The 17,198-nt window shown below is 37.3% G+C and overlaps 1 protein-coding gene and 1 pseudogene across 5 annotated transcripts in view; one reads left to right on the top strand and one right to left on the bottom strand.

Annotated features, from left to right (window-relative positions):
- MAGI3 (membrane associated guanylate kinase, WW and PDZ domain containing 3) overlaps window positions 1-17,198 on the top strand; it is a 272,982-nt gene that overhangs the window by 146,248 nt on the left and 109,536 nt on the right. The gene's annotated exons all lie outside the window — the stretch shown is intronic.
- Window positions 4,367-8,097, bottom strand: LOC111180014 (amidophosphoribosyltransferase pseudogene; annotated as a pseudogene).

Below are 17,198 nucleotides of genomic sequence, written 5' to 3'. Positions count from 1 at the left end.
AAAGACTTTTCGTCATCAAGCAGATGGAGCACAGATATCACCTCATGTCTTTCACCATGGAGTTATCATCTTAATCTCTCTTGATTTTGACTCTTTAAATAATATCTAGTCTTTCTTTTGGGAAACTTAGAGATTGCACCTCCACCCCAAAACCTACAGAATTTAAATTTGTGTTTTTATGATGCTGTTGTTTTTCTTTTCCTTCTTTTTTTTTTTTTTTGAGACATGGTAAACCTTTCAATTTCCAATTTCATTCCTTTAAAAATTTTCAGTTTTCTTCAGCTGCACTCCTTGTTTATTAATTGTTTAGTTCATTCTCTTTTTTCCTTCAAGGACTCCTATCATTTGAAGTTTGGATTATAGCACTCTGCAAATCTGTGATCATTCATTTCCTATCTTGGTTAATTTCTTATTATCAGTGTATGTTTCTTGAGTTGCCTCCTCTTTCACCAATCCAATTTTCTGCTGCATTGATTCTTCTATTACTGCTTCTATTGCCAGTATTAATGGGTTTGTGGCTAAATTTATTCTGTGCTGGTCTTGGTATCCTCCAGCTGTTTTCCTTGTCTTCGTAGTCCACAGTGTTGCCAGAATGATCCATCGAAAAAGAAGTCTGGCTATGTCATTCCCCTGGTAAAAATTTTAGTCACTTCTTCACTAGAGTCATGTTCTGACCCTTCAGTGACATAAGTAAAACCTTCTGTTACCTGAGCTTTCTGCATCTCTCTCTAGTCTTATAATCCAGCACCGCCCTGCCACTGTGCATTCTCTTCCCCTTGCCTGGAATGCCCACCGTGGTCCTGATCCCATGCGCCCCAACCATACTCCCAGCCTAGATTAACTGGTTTTCCCCACTAAACACAATTATTATTTTCTCTTAGCTACATACTCTCATACACCTTGTACATGCTTTCTCACTGGTTTTAGCAGTTATTTGCTTATACTTGTCTGTGACACCCTAACACCAGGGCAGGTACTATATTATGGTTTCTGTAGCTTCAACACTAGTGCAGTGCCTGATGTTTTGTATTATTATCCTTCTGTCTTTTGGTTTTATTTTCTTTAAGGGAGAGGCTGGCCTCTATCATATAATCTTTCTATTCTTTTTTCTTTTTCACGGGAAATATTTTTAGTGGAGTCAGGCTATTTAATTGCTTTTTTCCAGTCTGTGTTTTCATGTACATAATTTACTAATCCTTAAGATGTGGTCTTACAGTAACTTGTCCTAAATCACATTATCCTTGGGTCAGGGTTCAGGAACCAGTTCTGTGAGTGACCTGTTAAACACTCAGTCACTATTCATTTCATTAATCAAATTACAGGCTTAGGTCAACCAGGACTGACTTCTCTAGCCTAATTGTTCGGTCTCAAGCCTGGGGTGGTGCTCCAGTTTTGACAATATGTTCCTAGTTATGCAGCCCTGAAGTCGGAAAGCCAGTTGTACAGTCAGGGTGGTCTTCCTCTCCTGTTTCTTTTGTTTTTGTTTTTTTGTTTGTTTACCTCTAAGATTATGTTGTGCTCTAATTCTTAAACACTTGAGAAAAAGGAAAAAAATAAGCTTTATAGAGTTCTAAAAAATGGTATGCTTTTGTTGTTGTTGTCTTTAGCCTCTCAAACAATATAGAAAATTACAAAGCTGAGGGTAGAATACTTCAACATCTTGCTACTCAGAGATAAGCATATTTTAGAATATATTTTTGCATAAATATATGTAAGAAAAGTGTACCAATTTCATAAATGACATCTTGCACTAAATGCTCCCTTCTACAACTCCCTCTGTTTTACTCAACAACGTGTTTAAAGTCCATCATACCTCAGTAATTGAAGATATATTTCGTCATTTATAATTTACTTACCAGTTACCTATAGTTGGACATTTAAATTCCTTATAAATAATGCTGTGATAAACATTCATCTTTTATGTTTTTTTACATTTTTGTGTGAATATAACTTCAGTAGAGCTCTTCTGCCAGAAGACATGCAAGTATATGTTGATAGATATTGCCATAATGCCTTTCAGAAAAGTTGTTCCAACTTACATCACCCCACATCTCTACCAAGGCCAGATATTTGTTGTGAGCTAAAGACTCCCAATTTACAGCTCTAAATTCAGATCTCTTGATATTTTCACATGGTATCTGTTTCACTAGCATCTCAAATAACATACCCCAAACCTTACCCTGATTTTCTGCCTCAAATCCCAAACTTGTTTCTTCCCCTTTCTTTTTAAAAATTTTTTAAATTAATTTATTTTTTTGGCTGTGTTGGGCCTTCATTGCTGCGTGTGGGCTTTCTCTAATTGAGGCGAGCAGGGGCTGCTCTTTGCTGCGGTGCGCGGGCTTCTCATTGCGGGGGCTTCTCTTGTTGTGGAGTACCGGCTCTAGGCATGTGGGCTTCAGTAGTTGCAGCACGTGCGCTTGGTAGTTGTGGCTCGCGGGCTCTAGAGCACAGGCTCAGTAGTTGTGGCGCATGGGCTTAGTTGCTCCGCGGCCTGTGGGATCTTCCTGGACCAGGGCTTGAACCTGTGTCCCCTGCATTGGCAGGTGTATCCTTAACCTGCCAACCATGCCACCAGGGAAGTCCATTTCTTCCCCTTTCTATGTCTTTTATTCAAATGGAACTTAAAGTTCCTGGTTATTCAAGTTAGAAGCCTGGAGTGATCTTTTCTGTCGTCTCTTTTCCCCTGAATCTTCCTGTCAAATATATTACTAAGGCTAATGGATTCTATTCACAATTTCATGAATATCCAAATAGGAGGAGGCCCTGTAGTTAAGCTTAAGCTATCCCACAATTTTTTAAAAGACACTTTAAAAAAATACATATCCTTTTGATTAGGCAGTATGAATGTAAACTTTTAGGGATAAAATCAGATTTCTACCTCTAAAATTTAATTTAATTACACATATATTTAAAATGAAATTTAGAAATACTACTTTTCCCACTATTTCTTGTAAAAAGTTTGTGCAAACTCTTCAACTTACACCTTTGGTATTGTGTCAACACTGGAATGAGTTACCTAACACAGTTTCGTAGTTCACCTCCTCCTCTCTTCCATCTAAATTGTTTGAGATATTGTAGTTTTTAAATCTGTGTATAGTGCTGTCCTAGCCACAAGTAAAATTAGAGCAAAAATTTTTCCCTTCACTTTTGTTGTTGACATATACTTATGATCTCGTAACCTAAGTATGGACTGAATTGCTTTTTTCCAGAAGTGATCATTGAGGGAATTCCCTGGTGGTCCAGTGGTTAGGACTCTGCACTTTCACTGCCAAGGGCCTGGGTTCAGTCCCTAGTTGGGGAACTAAGATCCCACAAGTTGCGCGGCAGGGCCAAAAAATAAAAAAATAAAGGCACCTCTTCCCTTAAACAAACAAACAAACAACCTATCATTGAAAGATTGCTTGACAGTGACATCTGCCACATGCAGTTGTGTAGTACCCCAAGGAATAATTACTAAATCTTCTCATTTTATTTGCTCCCCGCCCACCCCCACCGTCACGTCTCCCCAGCAATTGTGTCAGATTGTCTCTTAAACAGTTGTTGGTTCAGGGTAACATGCTTTCTTCCAGACAGTACTTTGTATTTTTTCAAAATAAAATAACTTATAAATCATTTTGTAATCTGAGACTTTGTAAGGTTCAAATATAAGACAACTTCCTCTTGTAAGGACAGTGTTTGGTATTGAAAAACTTTACTTATATATGGGCATATACAGTGAATCTCAAATCCATCTGCTCCTCCATTCCCATTACTGATCTAAATCATCTCTCACCTGGACAGTGGCCCTCACTTTTTTTTTTTTTTAAATGTACTCATTACATATATTTGTCACCAACGCATCACAAGGAAGTCACAAAAAGTAGGCTTAGTTTAGTTCACAATATAGATCCTGTGAAAACACATTTCTCATTTGCTCTGCAGTTTACAATACCTATAAAAATTTAAAGCAGTTAAACAACATTTGAGATTACACTGGTATAAAATTGTAGTTCACACTTCAGAAACTTGTGAAATAAAAGGCCATGATGGAGAAAGAGTAAGAAATTTGTAGAATTACCAAACTGTCACAGTACCATTTTCCTTTATAAAAGCATCTCAATAAAACAAAATAAAAACTATGGAAAACACGAAAGTCAAATCAGAGATTTTGGTTTAGTACTTTCCCTGAGTCTCTTGTTTTTAAAAAAATCAAAGTAAGGCTGGTTCAAAACTGACCCATAATGTCTTGCCTCCTCCATATGCTGCCATGAGGAATACATTTAAGGCAAGAGGCTATACACACAAATGGTCCCAGGGCTTTATTCAGATGACAGTTTGCTTGTGGTACCACTACAGGGTTATCTGACCCACTGCTGCCCTCTGTACATGGGCTTAAAGAGCTGTCAACGTTTTCTGTTGGCCTGCCATGATACAACACATGAGACTAAATACCAAATGAAGACAAAATATTATGGTTATTAATAGATATTACAATTATAGGTGGATTTGGACACTAGGTACACCAAATCATGGTAATAACACAGAAACAAACACTTTTATGTTTTAAAAATCTTACATAAACAAGGGTTGAGGGCAAGTCATTTTAAAGTTTTAAATCTCAGATGTTAAAAAACAAACAAACAAACAAACAAAAATCTTAAAAAAAATCTAATTCATTAGATCCCAATAAAACAAAGTAGGAAAAGTGATACGTTGATGCTCGGAATTAGATGAGCATGCTAAGTGAAAAAAGTTGTTGTCTCCTTGTTCCGTAAAATTGGCCCCTACAATATTTCTACTTGATCATCTCATTGCATACACAGTATATTTGCAAGTGGTCAGGCACTTCATTAAAAAAGCATATAATCAAATTAAGGATAAAAGGTTTGTTAGAATCTAAAAAATTATTTTTTACCTCAAATGTACCAGGTTACTTGCTGGGCTTCTACTATAAGGGCAGTACGTAGTATGGATCATACTTTCTAGTCAAATGTAGGAAAATATTTTGCACAGCCATGTTTTTACAGTCATTCTCAGAGCATCTCAAAGATAGGTTGCAAATTACTGCTGTATGTCTCCCTCTTGAAATCTCAATTGCAGACCAATGGCCAACATGTCAAAAGCTAATAATCATGAACTGTCTTAAAACTGAGGGGTGGAATGATGGCTCTAACCACCAAAATAACTGCTGCAAGTTATTTAATTTAGTAATATAAGCACCTCATTGCACAGGTGGGGAAAGTGAGGCACAAAAAGGTGTTTCTTCTGTCTTTTGTTTTTTTTAAAGAGAACTCTTGATGCTAGGTAACTTTGGGATATAATGGATTCAAGGTTTGCATGAAATGTTATACTTAACTCACATGTCCTGTTTGCATCACAACACCTTCGTCTAACCTCTTGCAAACTCTTTAAAGCATGGACCTGGCAAATGCCACTGACCTCCTGCCTTCTCTGACCAGGTGAAAAAGGCTAGCCAATGCTTGAGCCAAAAAAAAAGAATACGACATATTGTTGTATTATATGTAATTAGCAAGGTTCAATTATGAAAATATTCCATAACTGAATTTCCATAACTCTCAAACATTCCACAAAATTCTCTAAGAACCTGTGGGAGAGTAGAGTACCTGGCAATCCTCTCTTAAACAGAAATTTACCGATTCGTTGCATTACTGTTGATGATCTGAAGTTAAATGTATATGATTTCTAAAAATAAAAGTACTAAACTACTAAATAAAACTGAAAGGATCATCCAAGTTCCTAGATAATACCAAAATATTTATCTAGGATTACTAAAGAAATCATAGCACTTTGGTACCCTTTTCAGAAAAAAATCTCAAAACTTATAACACAAGCGTGTGGCATTTCACACTGTACTGAGTAACAGTGAATGGAGGTGTAACCACTATAACTTCTCCACTAACTTTGTGTTTTGAAACATCGTGTCTGCCCCTAGCACCTACCATTCCAGCTCCACAGGGTATTTTCCAGTCAGACAAGCTGTACAATGATCGTTCTTTTCAAAACATTCCAGACCATTCCCATTTCCTTGAACCATAACATCTTCCTTTGTACAATGACCGTTCTTTTCAAAACATTCCAGACCATTCCCATTTTCTCGAACCATAATATCTTGCCTTTTCACTTTCTGTTTTTTAAATGTTATCCCTTCTTGTACAGATGAAACCAGTGCTTCTACTGACAGATACACAGCACTGTTTGCTCCTAGATGATCTGAGATATGCTCAAATTCTGGTTTATTGGCAATAAGCTCTTCTTCTGTTGGTATGTTTATTCCCATGAAGCATGGATATCTAATTGGTGGTGAAGCTACGCGAATGTGTACCTCTTTTGCACCAGATTCTTTGAGCAATTTGATTATGGGTGAAATGGTATTGCCTCTCACAATTGAATCATCTACAAGAACAATTCTTTTGCCTTTAAAGTTGTCTGACAATACTCCAAATTTTTTCACAACACCAAGTTGTCTTAACCTCATGTTTGGCTGAATGGATGTTCTTCCTACATACCGGTTTTTACATAGCACCTCCACATACGGAAGCCCACCCTTTGCTGCGTAACCAAGGGCAGCAGGCGTAGCAGATTCCGGGACAGTGCTAAGTAAATCCGCATCCACAGGGGCTTCAATTGCTAGCTGCAGACCACAACGGTATCTTACTGTGTAAACCATTTGGTCTTCAAATATACTATCTGGTCCTGCAAAATAAACATTTTCAAAGATACAGAAAGCCATTGGGTTTCCTTCAGACCTTGGTATAATATCAAGAGTTTGGAAATTATGTCTGGATATTTCCACAATTTCTCCAGGCAAGATTTCACGGTAATATCTTGCACCAATAGATAAAAAGCTACAAGATTCTGAAGACACCACCCATCCTTCTGTTTCTGAAGATTTTTTTTTCTTTGTCATTTATATCAGATACAGGAATAAGAACGACCAATGCACAGAAGACGATTTCCATAATGATCTCGTACTGCATAAATCACATCTCTGTGCATTATAATCAGAGAGTATGCCGCGGGTGCTTCCTTCATTAAGTTTTTAATCCTTGCCACCCAGTCTGGGGTGTCATCTTGTTCCTGGGGAGGGGTATACGCCAGTAACTGGGTGATCATTTCGCTATCAGAACTTGTTGACAGACCAATACCGAGACGCAGAAGCTTTTTCCTTAAGCGAGCAGCATCTACCAATTCGCCATTATGCGCCACAGCTATTTTCCCATGAAGTGTTTCAACAACAAAGGGCGGGCAATTTTCTAATTCACAGTTTCCTGTAGTGGCGTACCTCGTGTGTCCAATTCCAAGATTTGAAGTGTATAATTTCTTCAAATTGTCTTCAGTAAAGACGTGATTTACAAGACCCATTCCCTTGTGTGTTTTGAATGTTGGTATCGAATTCCCATCACTGGTCACAATACCAGCACTCTCCTGACCCCGGTGCTGCAGCCCCACGAGTCCCAGAGTGATCACATGCGGCACATCTAGCTGCGTGGGCCACTCTCCTGAGGCGATGCATCCGAACATGCCACATTCCTCTCGGATCCCCAACTCCTCCAGCTCCATGTCGCCACCGAAAGCACGTGGAGGGACCCGCCGCTGCGGCAGGGGTCTAAGCACCAACCAGTTGTTCGTTCGGCCTGTAAGCCTCAGAAGCTCGGGCCAGCTGCAGCCGCTTCCTAACCAGCGGCTCGACCCGGCCCTCACATTTTAACTACATGCCCATAGCTATTCTTGGCTCCCTCCTCTGTTTATTTTACACACAGAGACATTAACTTTTTAATATGCCAGTCTAATTTTGTTACCTTGCTTAAACTCATTAATGCTCTTTCTTGACTACTTTTCCTATTTACCTGGGTACCACTTACTGTTACCATTAGCGCATAAACTCTCCAGCTTGATGTAGAGGCATATAGCCTCTGTTTAGTTTTTCTGATGTCCGAGGAGGTGTAGGGGGTTAGTGCCAAAGGCAGCTACTTTTTGGGAGTTTTGTCACTATTTCTGTCTGAACGCTTCTATCTCCTCTCCTAGGGATTGGGAACAGCAACTTATATACCTTTTGTTTTGTAGATCAACATATACATTCAACATGTATCAATATTTTGTACTCAGAGTCTGCAAAATGTGCTATGCTTATGAGCTAGGGTGTTGTATGTCAGCTTCGGGCATTTTCTTAGTGTAGTCTAAATTGTTTTGTATTCTTTGGAGTTGATATTTGAATGGACAGAGATTAACTCTTTTTTTCCTTCTATTTTTGATTATTTCTCCTCATTTTGTTCTGTATTAGAGAGCCTTTTGTAAAAGTGACTTATATTGTCATGTTGCCCAGAAGACTCCCTTTCAGTTCTTAAACCTAAATTCAGACTATCAAGCTAGTAAGACCATTTGGTACCCTTGATTGTGGTTCTTACTTTGCAGTTTCTTAGTTCTCACTAATTGATATTGGAATTTATAGAAATTCCCATTGTCTTTTGAAATAGATTCTTTCCTTGCTATTGGTTTAGTTTAGGGGTACAGATTCCTTCCTTCTTCCCTCCCTCCCTCCCTCCCTCCCTCCCTTCCTTCCTTCCTTCCTTCCATCTCACCCTTCCTCCCTCCCATCCCTCTTTCTTCCCTACCCTCCCTCTTTTTTTTTTCTTTTTTTCTTTTTTGCTGGTATTCTTTTGTTTGTTAAGACCCTTTAATGGGAAATGGGAGACTGGAGATCTTCTGACACTTTCATTTATGTTGACATTTTCTGAAAGGTCCTGATTCACTCAGACTTATAGTTGAGGTGAGTCGGGAGGGAAATGGTTTTCAGTGGAGGAATCTGAATAGGAGGATATACATAGAAATGGCCATTTATCTCTAAAAATGTTTCTTTGAAATTTTGACATTTTTTGTAAGGATGATAAAGAAATCCTTTTAAATATGTTCCTGATGAAACATAGAGATTAGAAATGAAGATGGGAAATAACAAATTATTTTTTAACGAATGTTGACTCTCCCTGGAGTCAGATCAGTTTTGATGTGTAATATAGTTTTTAGGACCTTTAAACTATCTACTTTGGAAAATTTCTAAGGCTTGGGATAAATTTCTATTTTTAAAAGATATCAGAAAAAAAGAAGCTATTAAATTCCTTTAATAGTGGTTAATTATATCAGCCTACTGCCTGAACCTAGAGGTTGAGATTATTTACATAATGATGCATCTTAAAGTGCAGTCTGAATTCTGTAATAGTCATTTTTTTTTCCGCTCAGACTTCTAATCAAGCACATCTGTATTCCCTTTCAGCTATCTTTTTATTAGCTGCTACAATGAAATATCAGTAGCAGATCTTCTACCTCAAGTCCTGGACATTCTGCTGAAGCATATAACTTTGATTTGCAGAAAACCCAGTTTTCTGTTTTCGGGGAAATGACAAGGCACAATAGACCCTCTTGTCAAAAGGATGAAGCATTAATACTATGATTCAGATTTCAGTGTGCCATCCAGCACTGGTTATCTGGCATTCTGACAGGTTTGCTAATGATTCCTGATGTGAGTGCCACAAAGAAAAAATTGTAAATAGACTCAGGATAGCATTTTAGGAAAACTGTTTTTAAGAACTAAATCTACATGATCCCATCAAATAAAAGCTTTGTAAAGAAAAAGACCCACTTTTGATGATTTCTTATTTTTTCTACTGTTTTCTGCTAGGAAGGTTCATCTTACTTTGCTCTTTCTGATGCATGACTTTTAAAGGGAAAATTGTGGTGATTTTGTTGTGTCTTTTCTAGAATTGTGATTTTCATCTTACTTTTCAAATGTAGATTTTAATATTCTATAGCTTATTTATCAATTGAGAGTTTCAGTTAAAAGCAAAATGGTTGGAATTTAACCTCGGTATGGGGAAAATACTACTTATTAAAAACAAATGATTAAAGGAAAACCTAGACAAATAGTATCAGCTTTTACATAGAACTTTTGCAAGTTTTTTGTCATAATGCTCCACTGGGTCAGGCTTCCTTTTCCACAAATGACCTTTGAAGGGCAAAGTTTTTGAAAATGTGGTTTCTAGTTTTTAAAACTTTTTTCTCATTATAGTAATAGATGATCACTGTAGAAAATTTGAAAATACAAAAACCATGAAGATAAAAGTTTTTTTAAATCACCCAATAATTATACCTGCAATAATGTTTTAAGTATTGCTAATGTTTAAGTATGAGTTTATGTATGACCCTTACATTTTAAAAATTTGCATATGCTCAGGTATGTTACAATTTGGGGGTCACACTGAATATTCTGTTTTGTGACCTGCTTTTTTCACTTAAAATACCTTATGAGCGTTTGACCACATTGTTATAATCAAAACTTACTTTTAACAGTGCTGTTTAATGAAGGGATTTCTGTGAGGATTACAGTAAAAGTGTTTGTCGGAGATGAATTCCATTTAAAACTGTCAGTATAGCAATCGCATTATCAAGTATCATTTTGGTGTGTTTAAGAGAGTGTTTACTCAGAGCTGTGCTAGGTATTTTGGAGGGTAGATACAGAGATGAACGAAACATAGTTCCTGGCTTCACACAGGCTGAAGATCCAGTGAGGGAGGCCAACATGTACCCCATTGTTTGTAGTAAGAACGAGCTGGGAGGAGAGATGAAAACAGAAGTTCCTTAATGTGGACTTCAGAGTTCTGCCTGGGTGTTGGCTTCAAAGAGCAGGTGAACAGGTGGTCAATGTGCAGGCCTTTTGCCCTAAGAGTATTTATGTGTATACAACACTGTGGGTCTTCAGGTGGAGTAGACACAAAACTGAAACCAGCAGGGGAAAGAGTTGGGTGTGGAGGTTAGAGGGTAGGGCAGGGTGTTAGCAGGACTGGGGTAGCTGCCTCAGAAGTAAGAACAAATATAGATACAACAGCATTCTCTGGGGCACCAACTTTTTATAATATTTATAACTTGAATTCCTGGCCACGCATCAGATTTTTTTTAGAGAAATGATTGTTACTTGCAAATACATTCTACACAGAAATACTTGCTTTATTTAAGCAAATAAAAACCATAAAAAACTTTCAAAAAAAAGTATACAGCATGATAATGGGTTTTATTTACACATAATTTGAATATAATGAAGCAATTTCAATGCTGCATTAATACTGAATTCTACATGTAGTAAACAGTGTTAGGCTTTTAGGGATGGGTATGTTTAGTTTGGTGTAGTTCAGGGATTTTTCAGATTACCTAAACCAAAGAGTTCTTACTTTATCTATGCTTCCAGTTCTTCTGATGGTAAATGCATTAAAAATAATAATCAAGGAAGGGAGGGAAGGAAGAAAGGACGGAGAGAAAGGAGGGAGGGAGAAAACATTTCTAGGGTGTGCTGGGAAAGGACCAGATGTGCAGCAGCAGACTTGGCCTTAAACTGCCAGCGATGTAGGACCCAGGGCGGTAGATGAAATCTGACCAATGTGTTTATGATAGCTGCTTCCAGGAGTCAGTGGAGAATGGACACTCATTTTAATATGTACTACTCCCTAATTTGTAATAGAGACAAAGAATGTGACCTCCAGCAGACAAAGACAAATACTGTATCTTCTCATTTACATGTGGAATGTAATAGAGATAGAAATAGAAACTCATATTCTCATAGAAATAAAGAGCAGAATGGTGCATTTTCTTCAGGGGCTAGGTGTGGGGGAAATGGGGAGATGTTGGTCAAAGGGTACAAACATACAGCTCTAAGGTGGATGAGTTCTGGGGTTTTAATGTACAGCGTGATGACTGTCATACCAGATTATATACATGAAAGATGTTAGAGTAGATCTTAAGTGCTATCTCCACACATACATAAAATGGTAATTATGTGAAAGGATGGGGTTACAAACTGACCGTAACTATGGTAATTGTTTAACAATATATACATGTATCAAATCGTTGCATGCATAGCTTAAACTTATGTGTATATTTTATGTCAATAATATCTTAAAAGCCTGAGGGGAAAAAAAAAAAAGAACGTGACCTCTGTTAGCAGGAGACTTTCTCCTGACTGGTGAGGTGGCAGCAGGATTCTGCGGAAGACAGCAACACCGCTTGATTGCTTCGGTCTGTGTTTCTTCACACTGTAACTCAGAAGAATACTGAAAACTGGCCAGTTTTAAACACTAAGTGGCTCAAGAGATTCCAGAAGATTTAGTGCTTTTCAAATTTGGGACAGAATAAGAATTTAGTTATATAAATTATTTTAAAAATTCATTAGGTTCCACTTGCCCATAATGAGAGTGGAACACTTAAAGAGTTATGTTGATAGGGGTTGTCTAAGTTTATAACCTTGAATATCCTCTTACACCTTGAATATCCTCTTACAGATAAAAGACTGAATAGAAATAACAAGGTGGCATTTGAACACAAGTATGAAATATAGATGTGACCAGTAAGACTATATCCATAGTTGCTAGCTTATAGCAATTATGAAGGTCCTTGGTGTCACACCTGAGTTAGTTGAAGTTCTTTTAAGTTATTGTCACAAGGTTCTACTCAACCCACTGGCCCTTGGAACTCTTGTCTCAGCTTGTGTGAACTCTTCCTCACTTCCTAAGAACCAGCTATACTGGATTTCTCTCAGTTCCTGTCAGCACTGTGTTCTTTCCCACCTCAAGTAAGTGCCTTCGCATGTACCACTCCCTCTACCAATTCCCCCACCTTTTTTTTTTTTGTCTAGTTGGCTTCTATTTATCCTTCAGGTTTCAGCTCCAGTGTGATTACTCAGTGACGGCTTCCTAGACTCCCTAGACTTAGGATCCAGATTATAGATTCCCACAGCGCTCTATGCTTCTCTTTCATAATGCTCTCGAGTTTGAAATCTCTTTCTCAGTGTTCATCTTCCCTGTGAGACTTTTAGTTCAGTTGGGTGCACTCTCATTCACTGCTTTACCCGCAAGAGCCTACTATTCAGGACTCAGTACATCTTTTTTTACACGATAGACGTAACTTTCATAGAAGGGTGGGCTCTTATGAAAGATGGTGTTCTAAGCTTGTTTTCTTGTAAGCTTAAGCCAGAGAAGAAATTCATGGAAAGGAGGGAGGGAAGAAGGGAAGAAGGGAGGGAGGTATCTAGCACAGTGCTTAGTGCAGGTTCTGGAGCCGGATTAACTGGGTTCAGATCCCAGGTCTGCTACTTTCAGTGATACAACCTTGGCCGAGTTACTTAACCTCTCTATACCTCAGCTCCTTACCTAGAAAATGGGAATAATAATATCTACCTTACAGGTTTCCATGAGAAATGAGTGAAAACATATAGCATATATGTACAATATAATAATAATTATTATAAAATAGCAGTCCTAGTCATCAGTGTTCTGATGAACAGAATTTGAGGAATTGGCATAAAAGCTGTAATTAAAACTTACTTTTAAAGACGTAGAGCTTGCTGTGTCAATGAAGAATTTACTGTAGCATTTTGACAGAGTCCAAATAAAGTTAATTTCATTGTTTAAGAAACAGTTTAAAATAAAGTTTTGTATAGGGCTTCCCTGGTGGCGCAGTGGTTGAGAGTCCGCCTGCCGATGCAGGGGACACGGGTTTGTGTCCCGGTCCGGGAAGATCCCACATGCCGTGGAGTGGCTGAGCCTGTGAGCCATGGCCGCTGAGCCTGCGCGTCCGGAGCCTGTGCTCCGCAACGGGAGAGGCCACAACAGTGAGAGGCCCGAGTACCGCAAAAAAAAAAAAAAAAAAAAAAAAAATATATATATATATATATAGTTTTGTATATACAAAGAATACTGTATCAGTTAAGTGAGTATTCTAAAATTTCCTGCATTAGATGATGTAGAGGGTGAAAAGAACAATTAAAGATACAAAATTAAGCTGACTCATTTGTTCTGTGTGCTAGATCCTGGGACTAAATCTGTAAAAACAAACCATGACCTTGGTCCTAAGATAGCTGACAAACTTTTATGTTTAACAACTGTATAAGATATTTTAAATAACTTTTGTGCCATAGAATATATTTTACTTTGAAATGTGTAGATACTGATTATCTAGAAAAGCCTTGTTCACATACCATTTACAGTTTCACAAACAAGTGGACTGCAGTTTGGTTTATTTAGTCTTAGGGAACTCCTGCCTTGAACCAAGGAGCCAGTTTGGAGTTAAGCTTATGTATATCTTTTTCACTAGTTTCATGGAGCTCAGGATGTAGAGGAAGCAATAAAATGCAATGCTCTTCTGAGTCTAGGTCTAATGGGAAATGACTAGTTAGTAACATCAGTTGTGTTGAACTAGTTAGATTGAACAGTTTGCTGGGGAACTTCACCAGGCTATTTACAGTCATCATAGTAAGGAAGAAAAGTGGGACGTGATTATGCCTGTACTTTGCCTTTGAGGAAAACAGATTTTTTTTTTTTAAGTTTATGACATCTATAGGTGTGGTTCCAAGACTAGAGATTTCTAAAAGAAAAGTTATGTGACGAAATTCTTATGGGTACAAAGAATGTTCTGAGAAGCTCAGGATTTTTAAAAGATGTATGTGATTGATAATTGGATGGAATGCAATCACATTTGTACAGTGCTAAGTAGACTGTAAAAAATAAACATTGAAGAATTTCCTTTACTATCGGCCAAAGCTCAGAAGGAGTTTAGATACTTCATAGAGCTCAAAGAGCTTTTAAGGTTGTGTTTGAAGCAAGAGCAGTGAGAAGGAAGAGGTAGACTTACTGTGAGAAGACGTTATTGGTAGCAGTTTACAGGCAGAAATCAGTTCTGTACCATTCTTACTTTGCTTCCATAGTCTTGAACTGGAAGAATTACTTTTCCAACAGTAAAAGATAAAACAAACAACCTCAAATGAGGGAAATTAAATTTTAAAAAGATAAGATCATAAGAGTATTATTCACTTTAGATGAAATTAAGTTTTCAAGACTCAGCTGAATTGCCCCCCAGGAGTTAAAGGGACTCTCAGGTATGATCTCAGGGTTATTGTCAATATTCTTTGTGAAATCGTGGAGAATGTGGGAAGTACCAGGAGACTGAGGCAAGACAAATGTCGCAGTTTCCAAAAAGGCATAGATTGAGAAAAACGCAAATCCACTTCCCTAAGTTTAAACTGCGACATTGGAAGAGATTGTAAAAGATAAAACTAATAAAATATTGCAAGTGTTTAGAAAAGAAAGGGGTGGTCTCCATGAATCAACGTGAATGTATAAGAACAAGACATGCCAAACTGACCTTATGTTTTTCTTCTTTTCAATTGTATAATTACTACTGGATTAGACAATAGTAAAGACATGTCATATCTTGACTTTGGCAAGTGGTTGACAAAGTCTCCTAGACTACCCTTACAGAAAAGACAATGAAATGTTGGCAATTGGGTTGGTTTACAGCTGCTTGCATGACCGCACCTATGCCAGCATGCCACAATGTTTACCTAAATAATAACCAGTGATTCTATATACTGATTCCTTAAAGAGAAATGGTAGTGAATATTAATTGGCATACACTCAGAAAGCATGAATTTGAGTTATGAGTTCTTTTGACTGAGGATTTGTATATTGAAACTTGAGTGCCTGGATTTATTCATATGATTGAGATTTCGGTTATAGACTTTTCCCCTCCTGAGCTGTGTATGTAAGATTTACAGATCTTTTTTTAAGTTTCATAAATCAACTCCATTTATAAATCACTTAAAAGTCAAAGAATAATCTTAACACTTAAAAGCAAAGGCTGGCTGGGTAAGAATGCAATTATGAAGAAGTTTTTTTCTTATTTGTTTAACAACTGCATTAACTCCAAGTAGATGTTTTCATACTCTTGAAATGTCAAGTTTCTGTGAAACTCTCCTTAAACAAAAGCTGGAAGTTCATATACAATTCAATAATATAGATAATCTCAGTGGTGTCTCTGTGAGCTAATGTTTCTGTTGGCCTTCTGGTAATTCCACAGCCATCTCCCTATTCAGGGTATTTGTACTTTTTTTTTTTTTTTTTTAATAAATTCCCTGGAACCACATTGAAGTGGAAAGCATAATATTCTGTCCCCTTACGAAAGTTGTTTTTGGTTTCTTGAAGCAAGGAAGTCCACGATGACTGCTGTATCCAATATATTCTATCATTAATTATTATTAATCTTAAAGAATGCCAATCCATATAATTTGTTAATCTTTTATAGTTGACATTTCATTGATATTTGTAATATTTTGTCCCCAGCCTCAGAAAAGTGTGATGATTTCTTTGAATAGTTGCGCACTTTAAATATCCCATTTATGAAATTGTACTTCACCCTCTTCTTTGCAGCTGTTCATCTCAGCATTGCATCCAGAATCCCCATAGAAGCTGAGGGTGAAGATAGAGTGCAGTTCCCGTCCTGATAAATCTAGGTGTTATTCTTTAAATCTAATTCTTTCCGCTTTAATGATTCTCTGTCTTAAGGTCTCGTGGGCCCTTGAAACAGGAATTGAGTTGTTTACCTTCATTTTCCCTTAAAAGAGCCCCCCTCATGTGGTAATTTGTGATCTATGATTTTTATTATGGCTTTGTCTTGTTGTTTTTATAGATTAAAATCCAGTGTGGGTTTTTAGCATTGTATAGTCATCCCTGTGAGTTATGCCATATTTTATAGTAAAGCTTCAAATTAAAAAATTTGACAAACCTTGAATTAAAAAAGTGTTGATTTAGATTGTCTTCTTTAATAAAACAGGCATTAGCCTTTATCCAGATTAAAACTGTTTTTGAAAATACATTGGATAGCAGGTTTTTGTGGAGCCTATATAGCTTATTTCAAATAGAAAAAAATGATGCATTCTCTGTCTAGTCAAAAACCCCAACCAAACTTCTGCAAGCATCGCTTAATACTTTCAAGCACCTATGTAACAGTCCACAAAAGCTTTTGTATACTGATTATTACAGTGCATTTGAAACACTCCTTATCTGATTTTTAAAATACCTAATGAACTCATTGGGTATGATTTTGTTCACTAAGCAATGAGACTGTACAGTATTAATTATGAATTGGGTTTTTCTTCTACCCAGCAATGAACAAGTTCCATAATATAAATAAAAAATGAAATAATATGATCCCATTTAAATTGGAGTTGGGTTGGTGGGGCCCCGAAGTGCCTGGCAGAAGCAGCCTCTGGGACCACACATTGTTCTGTGTTATTCCTGTAAATATCTTTCAGGTTTTCTTCTTTGATCACAAGGTTCTCCCCTTCCTCAGCATCTATTTTTGACAATGCAAAACAGGGACTTTTT

This window comes from Delphinapterus leucas, chromosome 1, assembly GCF_059928025.1.
Source record: "Delphinapterus leucas isolate spDelLeu-1000000601 "Yukka" chromosome 1, BTC_Dleu_Yukka2, whole genome shotgun sequence".
In the NCBI taxonomy this organism is placed as follows: Eukaryota; Metazoa; Chordata; class Mammalia; order Artiodactyla; family Monodontidae; genus Delphinapterus; species Delphinapterus leucas.
Note: the sequence above shows the minus strand (reverse complement) of the source record. Positions and strands in the feature narration are given on the sequence as shown.